Source organism: Chenopodium album, chromosome 10 (genome assembly GCF_948465745.1).
Source record: "Chenopodium album chromosome 10, dcCheAlbu1.1, whole genome shotgun sequence".
Classification (NCBI taxonomy): Eukaryota; Viridiplantae; Streptophyta; class Magnoliopsida; order Caryophyllales; family Amaranthaceae; genus Chenopodium; species Chenopodium album.
In genome coordinates this window covers 58,412,688-58,433,061 of record NC_137843.1, presented here as the reverse complement: position 1 = coordinate 58,433,061, position 20,374 = coordinate 58,412,688, and positions in this window count along the sequence as shown.

Here is a 20,374-nt window from a genome sequence, read left to right as displayed (position 1 = left end):
CTTATTTATTTCCTTCTGATACTGAAATCAAGCATTCAACTACAATAATTAAGATGATTTTGTTTACATTTTATACTCTTAAATATTGCTCTCACATATTTTTTAGATTTTTTTTTTATTTTTTTATTTTTTTATCAATGATATGAAATATGATTAATAACTCCTTATGACTTTAGCAATTGTTATAATTGAAGCTTTCTTATTAGCAACTTAGGCTATGTTTATTACTTTTGTAATTATGTTAGATTAGATCAGTAAAATTAAGTTCAAACTTAGGCTTGTTTCTAGCTAAATATACATTATAATGTGCGATATTTTTTGCTAATTTTTTTTAATTCACAAGACTCCATTTAATATATACTTTCATTATATTAGCGTACAAACATGTACAATTTTAGTCAAATAGGACCATCAAATCAGAAAAGAAAAAAAAGTTTAGATCATATTAGGTACAGAAAAATTGAACCAAACAGAGCCTTAATGAAAATAGAATATGTTATGAGTAATGTTTATAATTTGAAGAGCTCGAATTCAATATATAAGTTTAATATTAACAAAAAAACAATTACGCTAATGGTCAATTAATGGTAACTTGTCTGTTATGAACCACGATTATTGTCAAATAACTAATATATATATATAAATAAATAAAATAAAATAAAATAATGTTGGAACCCAATGTGTATCACTTGTGAGTGTCCCACATTGGAGAAAGAGGAGAGGTGGTTCCACTTTATAAGGTAGAGGAGTAACTCCTATTATTGCCAATTGGTTTTAGTATGGAAGCTCCAAAGCCTTGTTTGTGGACCTAACTCCCCTCCTCCTTATTCGGGTTGCCGAGGCCCATTTCATATTGTTTCGAAATTTAACATGGTATCAGAGCCCAGGTTTGTTTGGCCGTTTATAACTGGGTATTTGTCAAGCCACTGGTTAAGGGGCCTCTATTGGATGTTCATTCCCAAAGAGGATTTATATTGTACCTTCTGGTGTGCTCTAATTCTAAGGACACTCACAAGTGAGGGGGAGTGTTGGAACCCAATGTGTATCACTTGTGAGTGTCCCACATTGGAGAAAGAGGAGAGGTGGTTCCACTTTATAAGGTAGAGGAGTAACTCCTATTATTGCCAATTGGTTTTAGTATGGAAGCTCCAAAGCCTTGTTTGTGGACCTAACTCCCCTCCTCCTTATTCGGGTTGCCGAGGCCCATTTCATATTGTTTATAAGACTACAATGAGTAATAAGACTATCTCATGTATATTTTGTCAAATATATATGCATCTATGTATGTGATTGAGAGGTTGTATACTAGGAATTTAGAGAGCCTATATATACACTCAGATGTACCGTATACTCGGGGTCATTTGTTCATTTAACCAACAAATGAGTGAAAATATTATTTGCTTATTTGTTGATTAAATGAGCAAATGACCCTGGATGTACGATACACCCGGGTGTATATAACAAATTCTAAGGAATTTGTAACTACATAACTATGCGTTAGCAAAAATTATAACAATATCTATCATATATTTTATTTTACTTTTTTTTTTTTTTTTGTATGAGGAAATAGTTTATTTTACTTTTGAAACAACAATATCTATCATATAAAATTCAATAATACAGTCTTATTGCATATAATTAGTTCATGTCTACTAGCTAATTAAAATGCAAAAACAAAAATTTCTTAACACATTCTAATGTTGATGTAACTTGCCCTATTATTTGGGGTACCTTAATTTCTACAAGTAGATGTAGTCCAACATATCATGAATAAGTTGTTAACATCTAGTCTAGTCTAATTTAAATCATAGGCTAAGTTTACTATTAATAAAGGGTTTATGCCGCAATTATGTTAAGATGAATTGCAATGCCCAATTGTTTTTGAGGGTATTTTCGCCTTTTTGTAATCATTATGCTACTCTAATTTTATTGTGGTGGGCTACTAAAAATATAATAATTGAAAAATATTAACTAGAGTTCATCTCACGTGACAAAAACGGCGTGTAGGCCACTATCTTCAAATGAATTTGGACGATTATCCGACCCTTTTAATTAATTATGGGCTTTTTGGCCTTTATTTTTTTTTACCCTTTCGGTTATCTCATAAAAGGGTAGCTAAAGCTTGTTTAATTAACTCTAAACCATCTATTGTGTGTTCACTGTAAACTAATTATTTTAATCTGCTCAACTTAGTTGAAGACCACAAAGTTGCATTATCACTTAATACGATTCCTACGTGTACAATTTTTAATTAATAAATAATGATTGATTCAAGCGATTTTTCAAGTGTTATGCAATGTGTTGTACATTGAGTGAGTGATGTAGACGATGACAATTCTGTATGAAGATATGTTACGACAAAGATGAAAGTATTTTGCTTTATGAAAACTAATGAAGTACTAATAATTTAAGATTTGATAAAAATGAGGTAAAGAGAACTAGACCTACGGTGCATACTGGTATCGAAGCATAGAGTATGCGGTTTTCTTTTAAGTGCCAATAATTGCTCATTAAGTTAGGTGAGTGGAAGCTGTGTCGTCAATGTTGTGCGTAAGATGGATTGGAACTTTATTCATAAGATGTTCGTCCTATACTATTTACCTCATGAGATGATGTATACATAGCACATGTTACACAACTAACTATCAAAGCTACCAAGAATCAAGTAAGGAAAAAAAATTGTGGAGGGCCATAGGCTTGAACTCTTAACGTGAAATTTATACTACCTCTGTTTCTTATTATGTGCAACAAAGGGGTATTATTTGTGAGCTATAAAATATTCCTTTCTTGTACATAATAAGAAACGGAAGTAATAATATAAATATGTACATCAAATGCTCATTACCATTATTTAAGGGTTTTTTAAGGTACAAATGAGGGGCCTAGTTTCAAAAAACAAAAAATTAACTAGAAATCAGATGTGACATTGTCACTAGCGAAGTGTTTATGTGAAATACACCCCAATTCTAACAAAGGAATCTGAATAATTAAGTTCCATCATTCCATCCTCGAGTCGAGCCTATTTGTTTGCTAGTCAATCAGTTGTTCAGTTCCTTTCTCTATAACTATGGATAAATTAAATCTTCCAATTAATTACTAATACTAATCATGGATCGACAACGATGGAAAATAATCCAAATGTTAAATACCCATTCTTATATCGAGCTAGCTTATTGAATAGCATATTGACTTTCACTACTCATTTTACCATCTTATATTAAGAGGCTATTGTTTCACACAGGATAATCGGAATGGAACGAACAAAAGAAAAGAAAAGGAATGCAACAAACCCCCCCCCCCCCAAATTTGTTATGTTGTTTGTTTTGAATAACAAAGGGAAACAAGCTACCACTTCCACCACCACACAAGACCTATTATCTACCTTCTCTAGCCACCTTACCACTCACTGCCCTTCCCCCACCACTCGCTGCCCCTCCCTCGCCACTTGCCGCCCATTTTTGGAGCTCCCTCGTCCCTCGCTGGAGATCCCCTCCCCCGAAAAACTCCCCCACTCTCGCAAAAACCCTAAAAACTCACCCCCTTCCTCGTAAAACAGCTAGCCGGCCCTGCTCCCACCCTTGAAATCCTAGCAGCTTTTTAGGGGAGAGGATCTCCGGCGAGGGACAAGGGAGCTCCGACGATGGGGGGGGAGATCCAACAAGGGACAGTGGAGATACGACGATGGTGGCTAGGTGGTGGGGATAGGGTAGGATGGTTGTGGCTTGTTTGGATATAGTGGTGTTGTGGCGGCTAAGGAAAAGGAATGGAAAAACCTGGAGGGTGGAGAATGAAGTTGAAAGGATTTGGGATGATGAAGAGGGTAAAAGGAATGGGAAAAAATGCCAAACAAACAAAAACAAAGGAAATCAGCGCAATTGATTTCCATTCCCTTTGATAAATACCCCCAAACAATCAACCCCTAAATTTAATAGCAATGCATGCAACTTCAACAAAACTTCAACATGTACAAATACGGCTAAAATGGCATACATTTGAGAATAGGAGTATTTAGTATCGATCTTTTTCACTATTTATGGATAGATAATTTAGAACTATCTTATCACATCTATCTTACTTCAATTCATCTGTAATTAGTGCTTGAAAATTTGCAATGACCAATAAGCTCATTGTTAAGACTTAAAGGAGTAATTAGATGAGGGCGGGACCACAATTTTTGTTTTGGAAAGTGAAAACTACTTGTGACTTATTGCAATAATTGAGATACTATATCATAGAACTTGTCACATGGGACCCCACAACTTAAGACTCTGCCTAATACATCCAGAGATTAGCTAGATATGCATGAAATACTTAGACTTATAAATTCAATAACATAAAGATTAATTAATCCAAGTCCTTAAATGATCACCAACATAGTAACATGTTATTAGAACAACCTCAAATAACTTAACTAAGGATTGGATACATTCTATTCACCTACATATTGTTCTGAGCTTATTGAATGTATTAAACATAGGTAACAATAATTAACCTTTTTTTTTCTCCCAAACTTGAGACTACATTCACATCAACATTTTGAAGTTATACTTGGGTATAAGAAATGGTTAGATTAGACCATTTCAAATCAAATTGAATTATATTATGACATATAACTATGTAAGGTCAAGCTTAGTCGAATCAATAAATGTGATTAAAAAAAATATTACATCAAATTTTTTATTTAATTGATATATACAAAGCATAAGTAAAAATAAGGTAAATAACAAAAGAACTTAGGTCATATAAAATCTGATTAGAAAACTTCAACTCAAATTTGATAAGAGTTTTTCATAAAATAAGTGGAATAAGGTTTGCAAAACAAACATTTAATTAATTAATTAATTAATCTTACTAGGTTAATACTTAATAGCATACGATGGCAGAAAATGGCAACTGGTTTATTAATTGTAAAGATGCAGTAGTTATAGACTTATAGTCAGCATCATCAATTCAATTAACAAAAATAAAATCATATACTTCGTATTAGTGAGTAATATAAAGGAAATTTTGAATTTTGGTACCTTAAAAATAACCCTAATTGAATTTTCGCACCTGTTTAGAACCTTTTTTTTTTTTTTTTTTTTTTTTTTATATTCTGGTACCCATCAAATGCAAAAAATATAGGTTTTGGTACCTCTGTCCATATTTTTCCGTTAGTAGGGCCCGTTATCTAATTATTTAATAATTTAATTTATTAAAAAAAAACTTTAAAAAATAATGAAAAAAAAAACTTGAAAAAAAAAACCAACTAGCCACTACCACCCTCTCCCCTCCCCGTCGGCCACCCTTCCCCCTCCCCGTCCCGGCTGTCGGTGCACAAACATTCCCCCGGTGCCGGCGAGCCCACCTCCACCCTTTCCCTCCTCTGATCTCAGTCGCTAAACCACCGCACACCCCGTATAGCTGCCCTCCAAAACAACCACCCTTCGCCGAAAAAAAAACCCCTCCCCTGTCCGCCAAAAAAAAAACCCCTCCCCTGTTCACCGGCTTCCTCCCTCCCCCTGAAACAACCACCCTCCCTTTTTCGCCGCCCCCCGAAACCCTAATACCCACCTGAAACAACCCGAAAAACAAAACCCGTTGAGGGTTTTTAAACAACCCAGAAAACGAGTGGTTTTCTGGGTTGTTTCAGGTGATTTTGCGGGGATGTTTTAGGTGGGTTTTGCTGGTGCATGTTGCAGGGGGTAATTTTGGTGGTGGTGGTGTGATAGAGTAGCGAATTGGAGGTGAATTAGGGAGTTTCGAGTGATGGTGGTGGCGGCTAAAGTGTGTTCGGCGGCTTTGAATTGGTGAATGTGGGCCGCGTGCCTAGTTGCGGTGGCAGGCTGTTGTGGCTAAGCTGCGTTCCTGGCCGCGACGATAGGTTGTTGTGGTTGGTCTGCGTGCCTGGCCGCGACGGCAGGCTGCTGTGGCTAGGCTTCGGCCTGGCCGCGGCGGCAAGCTGCTGTGGTTGGTTGCACACCTGATATTTGGTGTTTTGGTGGCTGGAAGGTGGTTATCGGGGTTGTCGACAGCCGCTCAGGGAGGGGGGAGGGAGGCTAAGGGTGGCTGTGAGATGGCAGGACTTTGGCTAGGCCCCACTAACGGAAAAGTTAACAGAAAATAGACAGAGGTACCAAAACCTATATTTTTTACATTTGATGGGTACCAAAATAAAAAAAAAAAAAAAGGTTTTAAATAAGTGTGAAAATTCAATTAGGGTCATTTTCGAGGTACCAAAATTCAAAATTTCCTAATATAAATTAATTTTCTAGTTGAAAGCGATAGTACAAGTTTTTTCCAATTTATTTATTTATTTGTTTATTTTTAAAGATATAGATAAATAAAACTTTTTTTTTTTTTAAAGATATAGATAAATAAAACAATAATAGCATGTCAATAATAACATGTACTGCATTGATTTTAGGTGCTACTCTGCCAGTATCCTACCCAGTATAGTAGTACTTCACCGTCATCACTCACTTCAGCACATGCATAAGATCAACAACATTATCTTTACTTGCTTCATGCACCCAACTTTTTTTAGCACACTTTAGACTTAATGTTATCAAAGTCCATAATTATTAGTTTGATTGTTCTTAGTAATATCAATTAGCTACCTAGAAGATTTAGTTCTTACAATAAAAGTAAATAAGAGCCAAATTTTCAGGTCTCAGGGATGACTTTAGTTACTTCCTCCGTTACTCAATACATGCTAAATACATCGTTAACTAATCCTTTTTAATTTTAATTTTGTTATACACTGAAACAATTGTTTATAAAGTACGAAATATGTATCATTTCTTGCAAAAATACATTGATTTTATTGGATATATGTTGATTTTTGAAAATGAAAAAGTAAAAGTAATTTATAATATGAAGGACTTGTTCCAATTTACTGAAAACAACTGAACTGATTAGAGCTGAACTGAACTGGATAGAACTGGAATAAATTATTTATAAGAGAAGGAAATTAGGAACTGAACTGAATTGAATTGATTGGAACTGAACTGAACTGATTGGAATTGAACTGAATTGAATTATTGAAATTAAGCTAAACAGAACAGGCACGAAGTACTCCAAGTCACCTAATAGAACATGATCTAATCCAACACAAATTTAATGACGTCAAACATATGAATTAGAGGTATTAATCTTTATCTAAATGGATATAATTGATATTTTAATAACATTAACATCATTATCGTAGCTGTAACGGTGTAAATATAGCTCCTATACATTAATTTGTGGTTGTAAAGAAAGTTAATTGTCATTATACATTTATACCTACATAAATAATGTTATTAAATTTAATTGTTATCCAAATCCAAAGTAGGAAAAAATGAGAATAGAAAAAAGAGTAGATCGGATTATTTTATGTTAGCTGTAAAAGAAGTAAAGATTCTATATTTAGCTTACTTATTCGCTCAAATTATTTCAAATTCTCTATCAATTATGGTCGGGGCTTTTGCTTCCCAGTTTGTAATTTGGATATAAAAATTCATAACTGTATAACATAAGTATGTCAATACCAACTTTTGTCCTTTTCCTCTAATTCAAACCTTATATTATAAATTTCATGGTTTTATACAATGAACTAACAAGTGACTTTATTTTTAATTTTTTTTTAAATTTAATTTTGTGTATATATCTGTAATGTATGTGATCTTATGCATATTTCCACTAAGAATAATATGGCAATACAATTCCGAGTTCTTTAAAGTGTCTCATAGTAGTATGTATAATATACTATTACATTCAAAATTGCAAGTGAAGGAGCTAGTATAGCATGAGCATTTTTTAAAACGCATTGCATTAGGTAGTTTTGCGTTGATAATTTCATGGCATATATAATATCATGTTAAATCTTTCAATGATTTTCGTTTGATAAAGTTGAGTTGAAGGGTTTCGCATATATAACTAATGTTAGAGGATTAATTTAGCAAAAAGGTTAAGCTAATAATCAAGGCCTAAAAATAGATAGTTTATACTCTATCACGCTTGCTCAAATGCTCATTGCATGAGACTATGAGTGTCAGTCGGGTTAGAAATGTGAAAGTAGCATGTGTCCCACCATACTTAACGCTTAATATATCCACTTTGAAAGAAATGGTACGGTGGATGAGATTCAATTTGTGACCTTATTTTCACGCTGATTCTTCTCTTATACAATCAAAAGTTAAACGTGACTGTTTTGAGACCAATGATTAAATTTATACTATCAGTTAAGTTAAAAAAAATATATAATAAAAAATTGTTTTTATTTATTATTTTTTTTTTCTTCACATTTGGTCATCATATCCTCCTCCTAAATAAATTAATTAATTTCCTCAAAAAATAAATAAATTGATCTATAAAGTTTACCTCTAACATATAATGAGATGTCCCCTTCAAATAATTTTTTTTTTAAAAAGGAAAAAATAACATATAATGAGATGTTCAAGTACTAAATTAAATACTGGCCAACTTGTTATGTAGATAATGACTCCTTTATATTTTAAGAATCAAATTAGTTACTTTAACCTACAGTTAGTGAATATAATGAGTTCATGTACCACATAAATAAAGATTTTACAACCAATAACCTAACATAGATTAAGTAATTGTCCAGGAATTATGTAACAGAACCTTAAACAGTATGATCCACCAGAGTATTTCCACCAATTACACTAATTAACGCGCAGCCTAATTGCAAATGGACGTGCTTTATTTCTTAGTCAATTGTCAAACACCCTTTTTCTAATGATATTTATTTAAAGGAATAATATTTATTCGAGAAGAGACATATTTCTTAATCCAAAATAAAAGAGGAACAAGTAGCACTTAGGAAATTTAGGTCGATATCTAAAAGTAGAAAGGAATTTCAACGAAAAAGCTAGGGAACAATCAATCAATACTCAATAAGAGTAGTATATAGTGGAGGCTATCTACCTTCTAATCTTCTATGCTGATGAGTGAATAGTGATGACTAAAATTACATAATTGTGCATTCTAAACATTTTCTGTCCAGTCGCAAAAATAATAGTGTACACAGGATTCGATTTAATAAGGTTTTGGGTCCATCTTCGAGATTTTAACCAAACTAAACTAAATAGTTTATGTTGATGAGTTTTAAATCAAAAAGTTATAGCTAGATAATCTCCGAGATTTTCGGCACGATTGGTCTTGTTTAATTTCTTTTACTATATATTTTCAAAATATTAATTTATATATTTCACTACTCGTGATTCATACTATAATAATTTGTTATATTTTTTAGATTGAAAATTAAGAGAAAGCAAACATTTTGACTTCATAGAAAACACAAAAATGATTACAATTTATAGAACAATGTAATCCTCTAGCTCTCCGTGTGTGATAATTAATTTTTAATTCTCACATCACTTATTAGGTATTTTGATTCCTCCCATCTCTCTCTATTGCAAACAAACTTTTGTTGATGGATTGTTCTTTCTCATGGCTATGGCTTATGGGTACATAAGTTCTAGCTTCAACTAATTTTTCACATAATTAGACATGTACATATTTATCAAACGTAATCATGCGAAGTTATTAGGTCTTTAAGTAGTTAGTAACTTAGTTGATGACAACGTACATATCTGATCAGAGTTAGTACATATTTTAGAGTTAAGTTTAGATGTTTGTGATTTGTGTTTATTTCAACGACATATTTATATCGTTAATACTTCAATATAATCATATACGAAGTATGTAATTATATTGGTTGAATTTGAATTCAATTGAAGATGTCATACGACTATCAATGGTCCATATGCCAAAACATTTTTTATTTTTCTATATTGTATGCATAGTCATCATCATCAATTAATATCTATAAGGGCACAACTACATATTGGCAGCATTTCGATCATACAGAGAATCTTGTATGTAAATCAAGAGATGAGCAATTTAATGCAATTTCTTCATTCACATTTGGCCCAAAAGATATGCAAATTGCTAGAACTAGAACTAAATGATGCGTACACTTTCACCAAAAGGAAAAATTATGTCAAGTTATTAGCTCCATACACGTGGCATATCTTGGTTTTTGACATCTTACATAAGTTCATACCACCTCGTGCCCATTTTAATTGGTTGTCCATTATTGAGGTATTGGGGAGCATATAACAAAATTTTCAATAATAGAGCTTTAGTAATAAAGACTTTCAAGTATAACATTATACATGTTACAACGTTACATATATGCATGAGGCAGTGGGCCGGGAGCAATTGAGTGGTGACACCTTCACCTCGTAGGACCTAGACTCGGATGAAGTCCTCATACATACATAAGAGAAATTAGAAGAAAAAAAAGACACAACAAGAATCCGTGCTTTTAACAATAAGTGCAATTATCATTCATTTGAATGAAGTAAGATCTTATGATTCTCTTCAACTTAAAACAGATGAGCAATAATTCGTCACATTCCTTTCAAAACGTGTATTACATTTTAATTAATTAGTTGATTGTATTGGTAAAATAAAAGGCAAAAATATTCAAAAATGAGATCATTTAATTTGTGGAGCTTAAGAAAACTTCACATAATGCCAAATGAGCACTTTGTTTTCGTTAAGAAGAAGAGTTGGACAAAAGAAAAAACACTACGTTGGAATATACCCGCAAAAAAGTGAAAACATCGCGCAATCATTTAAGAAAAAACAATAACATGAATGGGAATCCCCACTCTTTAGTGTCGAGTTGAGGAATGAGATGAGCTGAATTTAGCCACATTATTCTCTTCCAACTTTTCCCATTAACAAGTTTGCTGTTAAAGATTTATTTGGTATTGTCAAATGGAATTTAAAGGTTAGTTAATAATCCTATGATTAATTAGTTAGCGTACTAACTGATTGATTAATATAATTGGAGTTACATATAGTTTCAGTCTTAAGAGGAAATTGTCATATAATTTCTATGTGTATTAAGAAAATAGTTCAAATCATACGAAGTATCTACATGTATCATAATAATGTGATCCTGGCAAATTGCTTTTGAATGATAATTAAGAATATGTGACGACTTAATTATTATAAGTTGTAATGTGTCGGATCTTGTGATTTTATTATTATTTTTTTTTTAAAGAATTCACCTTGTAATTCAAATTAAGTGAATATAATGATCCTTATCAAAATTAGAGCATGTTCACATTTACTGAACTAAGTTAAACTGAATAGAACCGAGCTGAACTGAACTGATTGGAGCTGAACTGAACTGAACTGGATTGAAATAGAGCTGAAATGAATATTTTATGAGAGAAGGATATTAGGAGTTGAACTAAACTGAACTAAAATGATTAGAGCTGAACTTAATTGAACTGAACTGAAAATAAGCTAAAGTGAACAGACCCTTAATATTTTCTAATACATATTAAAAATGTAAAATACTAGTATAATTTGTGTTACTAGCTACGGAGTATTAGTGACCATGACAGAGTGAAATTAATTTGTAAGTAAAGTAGTATAAAATATAAATTGAAGAGTGGAGAAGAAAGTGAGATGACGCGAAGAATAAAAAAAGAAAAGGAAAAACCTGGTAAAGTTTAAAAACAGCTGGAGAAAGATGGTGTGAAAATGGCATAAGGAGCAAGAACTATTTTTGGGTTACGTTCAAATCAGTGATAAGTTTAATCATAATTTGGAGTTATATTGGATTATTTGGGGGACTAATGGGACCACGACTCTTCCATAGCTTTGTAACCTACTTTCTATCACTCCTAAGTCATAACATATTAAGTGGGGAGAAGTATTGGCGTACAGGGTTTATGTGCCAATGAAATAAATAGGATGACATTTTCGTAAATAGAAGAATATGAGAAAAAACAGTGGTGGAAAATTTGATGACAAAAAGTACCACTACATATATAATGGTATATTAAGTATACCACTGTACCATTAAGAGGACCAGAAAGAAATAGAGTTAGATTATTATAATGGTTTAATTTGATGAATGATCTATGCCAAAATATGTCTAGCTAACCAAACACATTAAAATGAATTCTACTCATTTCACATTTCAACCCCATTCCGTACAACCTAATATCAATCACTAGTATTGAGCTTATGCTCCCTTCCATTTTAACAAGACTTCTTAGTAATATTAATTACAAATATAGAATTATTTAACCAACAATAAGCGATGTTACTAATTCATGTTTTAAACGTATCTTAATAATCACGTACACCTAATAACATCTCATGTAACATAGTGAGATTAATTTACATTGAGCATATCATATACTTTTGGGGAAAAAAGATCGTTAACATTTTATTAGGACGAATGAATATAAAGTGTCATAAAAAGTAGAAAAAAATGGGGGCACAAGACTAGCATGTGTAATTCATGGGTTTGTGTGTAATGACGCTTGTACAACATGTGCTAGGCGTATGCAATACACACTCTTTCACACTTAGTCTACCCGGCTATACCTATACATGTATGTTAGATATTGAAGTTCCTACTTTATAACACAATGTAAATCACATAATTATATTGGCTTGGCAATTGACATAAAAGTGTAAAGCAACCCCTTAATAAGTGAAACATACACTTATGGTGGCAAATATTGGAGAACAACCAATATAGTGTTCATTTCTCTTTGCCATTTTTGGAAGCATCATTAGAATGAAAAAGTTTACAAACAAAAACGATTGGACAACTGTAAGTTGATGTGTTGTTGATTCCAAAATTCTGTTTGTGTATTCCATCCCCTTCTTATTTTTGGTTTCCAGAAGTTGAGCAACTTTTTTTTTATACTCTTTTTTTCCTATGCATATAAATAATTCGACACGTGAAATAGCAAAAAAAAAAAAAAAAAAAAAAAAAAAAAAAAAAAAAAAAAAAAAAAAAAAAAAAAAAGTAGAAAGAAAGAAAACGCGGAAATTAAAGATTCTAATAATGATATATAATGGAATCACCAAGAAAAGCATTAGTTAGAAGCCACTACATATACAGTGATATATAGTACATATGCATGATACTAATCGAATACCAAGTATCTCTTTACTCTTTTATCTTTATTGGTGTCTAGCTAGCTATGATATAACAAGCACATCAATGTCAACAAATGTGTGTTTTTTTTTTTTTATTTTTTTTTTTTAGGAAACTCCTACTAAGTTCTAATAGTAAAGCTAAAGCTATCTAGGATCGATGTACGTTAATTTGATTACCTCTTGGATAGACGATGTAGGAACGATTTGTTTATGTTAGACTCTTATGAGTTCATTCAATTCAAAGTGGTGTGTTTGCTATTTTGTTTTCAAAATTTGAAGAAAGTTTAGTGAAAATATGAATTAAAGAGTCAGAGTTAGGGCCTGTTCAGATTTACTAAATTAAACTGAACTGAATTGAATTGAATTGATTGGAGCTGAACTGAACTGAAATGAAATGAATATTTTATGAGAGAAGGAAATTAGAAATTAAAGTGAACTGAAAATAAGCCAAAGAGAACAGGCCTTTACCTACATTTTTACTGTAACATTTTAAGTATATATACCTACTCCTACTAATTTTAAAACATTACAGGTACTTGAGATTGAAGAATTAAGAATCAGGACAAATGAATTGAGGGACAAATGTATCAATATTTCACAAAATAATGTTATTGTTACGAGCTATGCTTCATAATTTATAAAGACATTTCATTCGACAAGAGCATGTAGGAGGTAACAAATAAGAACGAAAAGAGTAGTTGATTTTACTTGCACGTAAACAGTACAGTACGTATTATCGAGGAAGCGGATTCGACTTGAATTGAAGAACCCTACAAAACATAAAATGCGAAAAAGGGAGAAAAAAAAAAAAAAAAAAAAAGAACGTTTAAGGGTAAGTGAGTTAGATGCTGAAGAATGTCAGCTCTCTGCCCCTTTTTTTTATTTATGTTTCAAACTGTTGTTTTTTTCGCTGACTTTGTTTTCATTTCACACTTTCATATCCTTCCACTTTAGTTGACTTGCAGTAAAGTAGAGCTGGTACTTGGTAATTTCATTTATTAATAATTACTTACAATTAATTAAAAATGAGTTGTGCCCAATTAATTCCCCATTTGTTTATTTGGGGTATAATCGTCTTTTCAAGTTCCAGTGGAGGGGTACATACGTCTTTTTATGTACTAGTTGAGGGGTACATGTATAATTTCATCACCAAATAGTAAATGCAAGTTGCAAACAGTAATTGAACAGCTCACCAAAAGTACTGAATATATGACTACATTTCAATATATTTACATAACTGCCACCAGATTAACAAAAATACGTTTATCTGGCAGATAAACTTGTATTTGTCAATTAAAAATAGATCGTGGCAGTTTTGACCTTTCCACAGTACTAAAGGCAGCCGAAGTAAACAGTACTCTACAACTCTACAAAACAACTTGTATATGTATGTACATCGTTACTACCAAGCATAGTTTGGTCTAGTAGGAAGACTTGCATCTCGCAACCTTGAAGTTGTGAGATTAAATCCCGCATAGCCTATACTGTTAATCCGGATCGAAATACTACTAATAATAATAAAAAAATAAAAAAAAAAAAAAAGTACATCGTTACTATGTAGTCTACAAATGTACGCTAGAAAGATCATTTTATTAAAAATAGTAGCATAAGTTTAAAATGTAATTAACCCCAAATTTCATTTATAGGGATAACGTTGACCGTTGTATAAGTTGTTGTTGGGATGATTTTAAAGCGGCCATTTGAAAAATAATATGATTGTTCATTTTTTTCAAATTATAGAATGACTACAATTAGTCTAATAATATGTACAATATAAACATAAATTTTGAAAATTTTTTTCCAACATAAAATATCTGACTCTATGAATGAACCCCTAATTATACTCATAATTTAACACTAAAGGGTCGATCAATTAATATGTAAATAAACTTTCATTAGCATACTTTACTTAGAAACAAGTGGAATTGCATTTTACTACGGAGTAGTAGGTTAAGGGCTTGTTCACATTTACTAAATTGAGTTGAAGTGAACTGATTGGAGTTGAACTGAACTAAAATTAAACTGAAGTAAACTGGTCCTAAAACAGAGTGCTAATGTCATGTCAACTAAAAGAATGGATTCTCCAAGTCTTTTTCTTGATAATTCTATGCATGTCATTAAAACTTTAATAAATAAATTTTGAATTTCTGCTGTCTTATTTCAAAGATAAGGTATTATTGGCATACTGCAATGTTCTTTGTTTGTTTTTAATATAAGAGTATGCATCTGGCATGCTTGAGAGTGACCTTGACAATCTCTCATCTTCATTTTAGTTGAGCATGTTCTAAATTTTAGGATATTTAGTACTCTGTAAACATTTGCATCCTTACATGCCTATTTATCTCGTGCATAATAATAATAATAATAATAATAATAATAATAATAATAAATTAAAAAAATTTACGAAGAGTGCATGGCTATAATTTGAATGTTACGAGTAATATGAAAAAGCATGAGATGATTGAGGATTTGAGAGTGTTTTAACCTAGAATGCTTCCATAGAAACAATGTACGCTATTTTTTTCAATATTACATACAATTAAATATGTCGTACAAAAGTTGTAAGAGATGTTTTTGATAAAATTTTGAACCAAACAAAGATAGTTAAACTAAACAAAATATATTTGTATTTATATCTAAATCATAATTTATTTGATTGCGCCATAGTATAATTAACATGGATCTTGCTAACGAGCGTCCCGAGGCATTAGATAAGGAGTAATTATATTGGTTGAAATGGTATTAAGTTAGGAATGCATGACAAAATCACGCGTCGTTCGGTGTAATTAATGTTAATTTTACTCTAATATGAACTTTAATTTTCTTATCTAACGCCACGGGGGCGCTCATTAACTTTTGCCAATTAACATACGTACATCACACAATGTAATTATGTCAACATATCCATGACAAGTCAACCTTTTCTGAAATCAGAAGGGATAAAAAATGAAAGGAAAAGAAAAAAAGGGACCATATATATCAATTATTAAAAGAAGTGTCATTTACAAATAATTGTAATTTGAGAGGATGTACAGGAGGAGGGAAGGGGCAATGAAGAATTTTGGATGATTGCAAATGACCAAAAATAAATAACAAATACAAATATACATTTTATGTGCGTGTTAAGTCCCATTCTCTGGTATAAAAATCATAGGTTCAATTATTTGGGGAGGAATAAAGGCTAACGCTTTTGTCCAATTTCTAACCAAGTAGTAGTACACTCTTATATTGTATAGTGACCACTTATCAATTGATTACCACAAAACTTAATGAATGTAGTACCCTACTTATGTACTACCTTAGTTGTAGTTCTTACTTTATTTTATATATTTTCAGCTGGTACGTGGAGTTTAAGTGTAATTGTGTACCAATATTACAGTGTAACAATATCTCGTTATTGCACCTATATACATTACTTAGAATATTATTAGTTAGTTGTTAACCAACAAACTTTGAGTTTATGAGGACAAGTTCATATGAGAGTTGTCATTTCAGATGGAAATCATTAAGGATGGATGAATAATTCTAGGTTTGGTGGTGAGTTCCTTAATTTACAAAATGAACTCCGCTATGTCTTTATTTCATTCTATAATACCTACCACAAAGCGATGTGAATGTCATTAATACATTAGTCAATGCCTAAGTCGTCACATAAAGAACTACAAGTATTTGGGTAGATATTTTACTACCAATATTACCTTCTATCACAATCTTAAACAAAACATTACCAGAATAAATCCTTAATAGCCCTATTCTTGTACAATTAAAAGTGTTTACTTCCCATTGAAGCAATTACCTTATGAATTCAAATTATTTTCAAAATAAAATTTAATTTTGAATGGAAAGAATACATACTAATATACGAAGTACTATACTAAGGGCCTATTGTCTTCAGCTTAATTTATTTCAGTTTAGTCAGCTCCAATCAGTTTAATTCAATTCAGTTCAGCTCCTAATTTCCTTCTCTCATAATCAATTCATTTCAGCTTTATTCAGTTCATTTCAGTTCAGCTCAATTCAGTAAATCAAAATATGCCCTTAATATCATTCAATATCGTCAATTCATCATATTAGAACATGATGATGAGTCATAAAATTCTCATCACTAGACGATTGAGGGAGAAAATTGCATTATGCACTATCCATTATAATAAAATAATTTGTAAGTGTACCACCTCAAAAACTGTTGGGGTTGGGACCTATTTTGTATAGGACCATACCTAAGCTACAACTACCTTCCCCAAATAGGACATAAATAATTAGTGGCATGACATCTCAATTTGGGATATGAACTTTTAAAGGAAAATGGCATTTGATAGGGACTTACGTGGCATTATTATCCAAGTGTCAATTGGCGGTTGGAGCCGTTCATAGTTGGAATGATGATTTGTATTACTCCCTCTATGATATGCCCCTTGACGGCTCCCCATGTCCAAAATTGTCCACCCCAATTTTAATTGCAACTTGAAGATAAAGCCTACCACACCAAATTGACTTGCTTGCTTAGGCATGTTTTTTGTAGGGCAGTCTTGCTCTATCACCCTCCATTTATGAATTTCGATGGTAAAAATACTTGGTCTCAAAATTTTGAACTTTATATATTAATTACAATTATTTCAAGGATAATATGATGCGGTGGACTGGTGGTATCCATTTAATATACATAAAGATATTAAAATAATTTTCTTATTAGTTGTGGAAAGGTAAAGTATTGTGTAGAACGGATTCACGTGAGTCCAATCATACAAATTTAAAAAAAGAAATAAATAAATAATTGTCAGAAATTAGATAATAATGGTTAGATATTAGATTGTAAATATCAGAAATTAGATTATAAGTGTCAGAAATTAGATAATAATGGTCATATATTAGATTTCTTTTGTTTGATAATAAGTTACGTTGGTCAGATATTATATTTCTTTTGTTTGATAATATGTTAGTATGGTCAGGTATTAGATTTATTTTGTTCGATAATAGATTTAATTGGTCGGGTATTAGATTCTTTTTGTTTGATAATAGGTTATATTAGTTAGGTATTAGATTATAACAATGACGACGAACTTGTTGAACCTTCATTAGAGAGATGAGCAGAGAAGAGGGAAGAAGAACAGACCAATTAACGAACAGATCATGGAACTTAATTTCAAAACTAGTTTAGTTCAGGAAACAAAATTGTTTTTAGCAATACTATATAACTACCCATTGAGAACCATCAGATAGCCTGCTATATAACTGCAGAACCAAACATACATGAGTGCAAGGCATGAACGTATAACCTCCTTCCTGGTCATCCTCCCCTCAGAGATTACCATAATTGATTCAAAACTAGTTTACTTGCTACATACCGCAAAAGGAAACATACATGTAAGGAATGAACATTATTTACCACCCTCGGGTCTACTACCCTCTAGACGATATAATTCCATAGAAAACCGAAAAATTAATTTTACCTGCTCGTGTTCTGGTAGATGGGGAAGAAGACGAAGAGACGACTCGAAGACGTCGCCATTAGAGAGAGATGAGCAGAGGAGAGAGAAAGAGAAGTGGAGGGAAGAAAGAGATGGTGAGTTGGCAAAGGATTTGGGAATGGCGACGAAAAGCGGGTGGTGGAATTGGCTGACTTGGGTGGTAGTGGATGGGGGATGAATATGTGCATTATAAACCGGACTCACGTGAGTCCGTTCTACACAAAACCTTCTCTTGTGGAAAAGATTACAATGAACGTATTTTGGTGACTATAAAATTAGAGCAAGAAATATTATAAAATATTACTTTATTGGTTAACATAATTACATAAACTTATGATTTAGGTAGATTAATACTAATCTTGCAAGTGTATATGATGCATGTTTTATATATATATAAAAAATCTTAAAACTTACAATATTTAGATAATAATAAAGATAGGATTATAAAAAACAAACTTTGCTTTCATATTAATTTTATTTAATTATTTAATATTCTTTGAACATATCTCTCTAATTTATTTCAAAATCAAATTCATTTGTATAATGAATTAACAAGTAAATTTACAACCGATATTTTAAATTTTTACGAAAACTAAACTTATTGCTTCATCTCTCCTTTTATTCTCAAAATCAAATTCATTTCACTGATTTGTAATCAAATCATCTGAAACAATATTACGACACACACCCTTTCTTAAGTTTGTCGATTGCCATCAAAAAAATTTTGTTGAGTTTTTCCATTTACATAATTAAGAAACAGTTTAACAAAATGGTTTCTAATATCACTCACCCACTTTTAAATGGAATATTAAACAGTTTATTTTCATCATATGAATATTACTCCGTATATCTTAAATTTTCATATTTTATAGATAAAATTTTTTAAAAATTAAGATTTTTTTTTTTTTTTTCCAATTGAGTTTAAGCATCCACAAGCCTATTTGTTACACACGCCAGTGTGGTTTGATGTTAATTTCCCTACCACACTCTTATTAAAGGAATTACATACTAGTATATTAAATTGGACGAGGACATAAGTGTTTTATGGGAGTGTTTACTTGTATTGAACTCTCAATTTCAATGTACAAATGATCCTTGATGCCTATTAATAGGCCGCGTCCGTCCTACTTACATAGAATAGAAAGTCCCCTTACCTCCTCAAGAAGTCTCATAGGTACATTTTAAGTATATTAACGTATGTACAAGAAGTCACATGAGCATTCTATAGTCACTTATGGTAGATTACTTCTCCAGTATGCCTTGGGAACGCTCTATTAACTTTTGGAGAGAACTAAGCTAGTTGTTGCACCGTCAATGATTTTAGGTACTTAACTCATAAATCCATCATCTTCATTAAGCTAAAATACTACGGTCTCTCAAATCCCGGCCTAGTTCGCATATATTTGTGCCAGGCCACCAAATGTCCTATTATTATACTATTGCAACTTGGCTGATCACTAACAATATTTACCTTTTCCTAAATAATGCTCTACAGAGGAAGGTATTCTTAGCAGCCCCCTGAGCATCCCCTAGGCAAACAAGTGCAAGAGTTGTGATTTGATTAATGTTTATTTATTTAATAGAGGTTCATTACAATACTAATATGTTCATTCATATATTTATAAATATAATCATTAAAAACTACTTCGTATATACCTACTTATTCGTATTTTATTACAAGTTCATTATCCTAGTGGAAAGATGCACACGGATTGTATTACAATTCGTAATGCTAATTTCACTTTTTATTATTACTCATTATTACCTAAGAATCAAATATTGGCAAAATATAATGTGTAAAATTTATTTGTAGTATACTTGATAATTCCCAAGCAATTACAATTATAGAAGTCTTTAGAATTATGCAAGTCAAAAATCTATCATAACAATAAACAATTACATAATAAAGTTCGTAGGCAAATTAATAAGTCATTGCC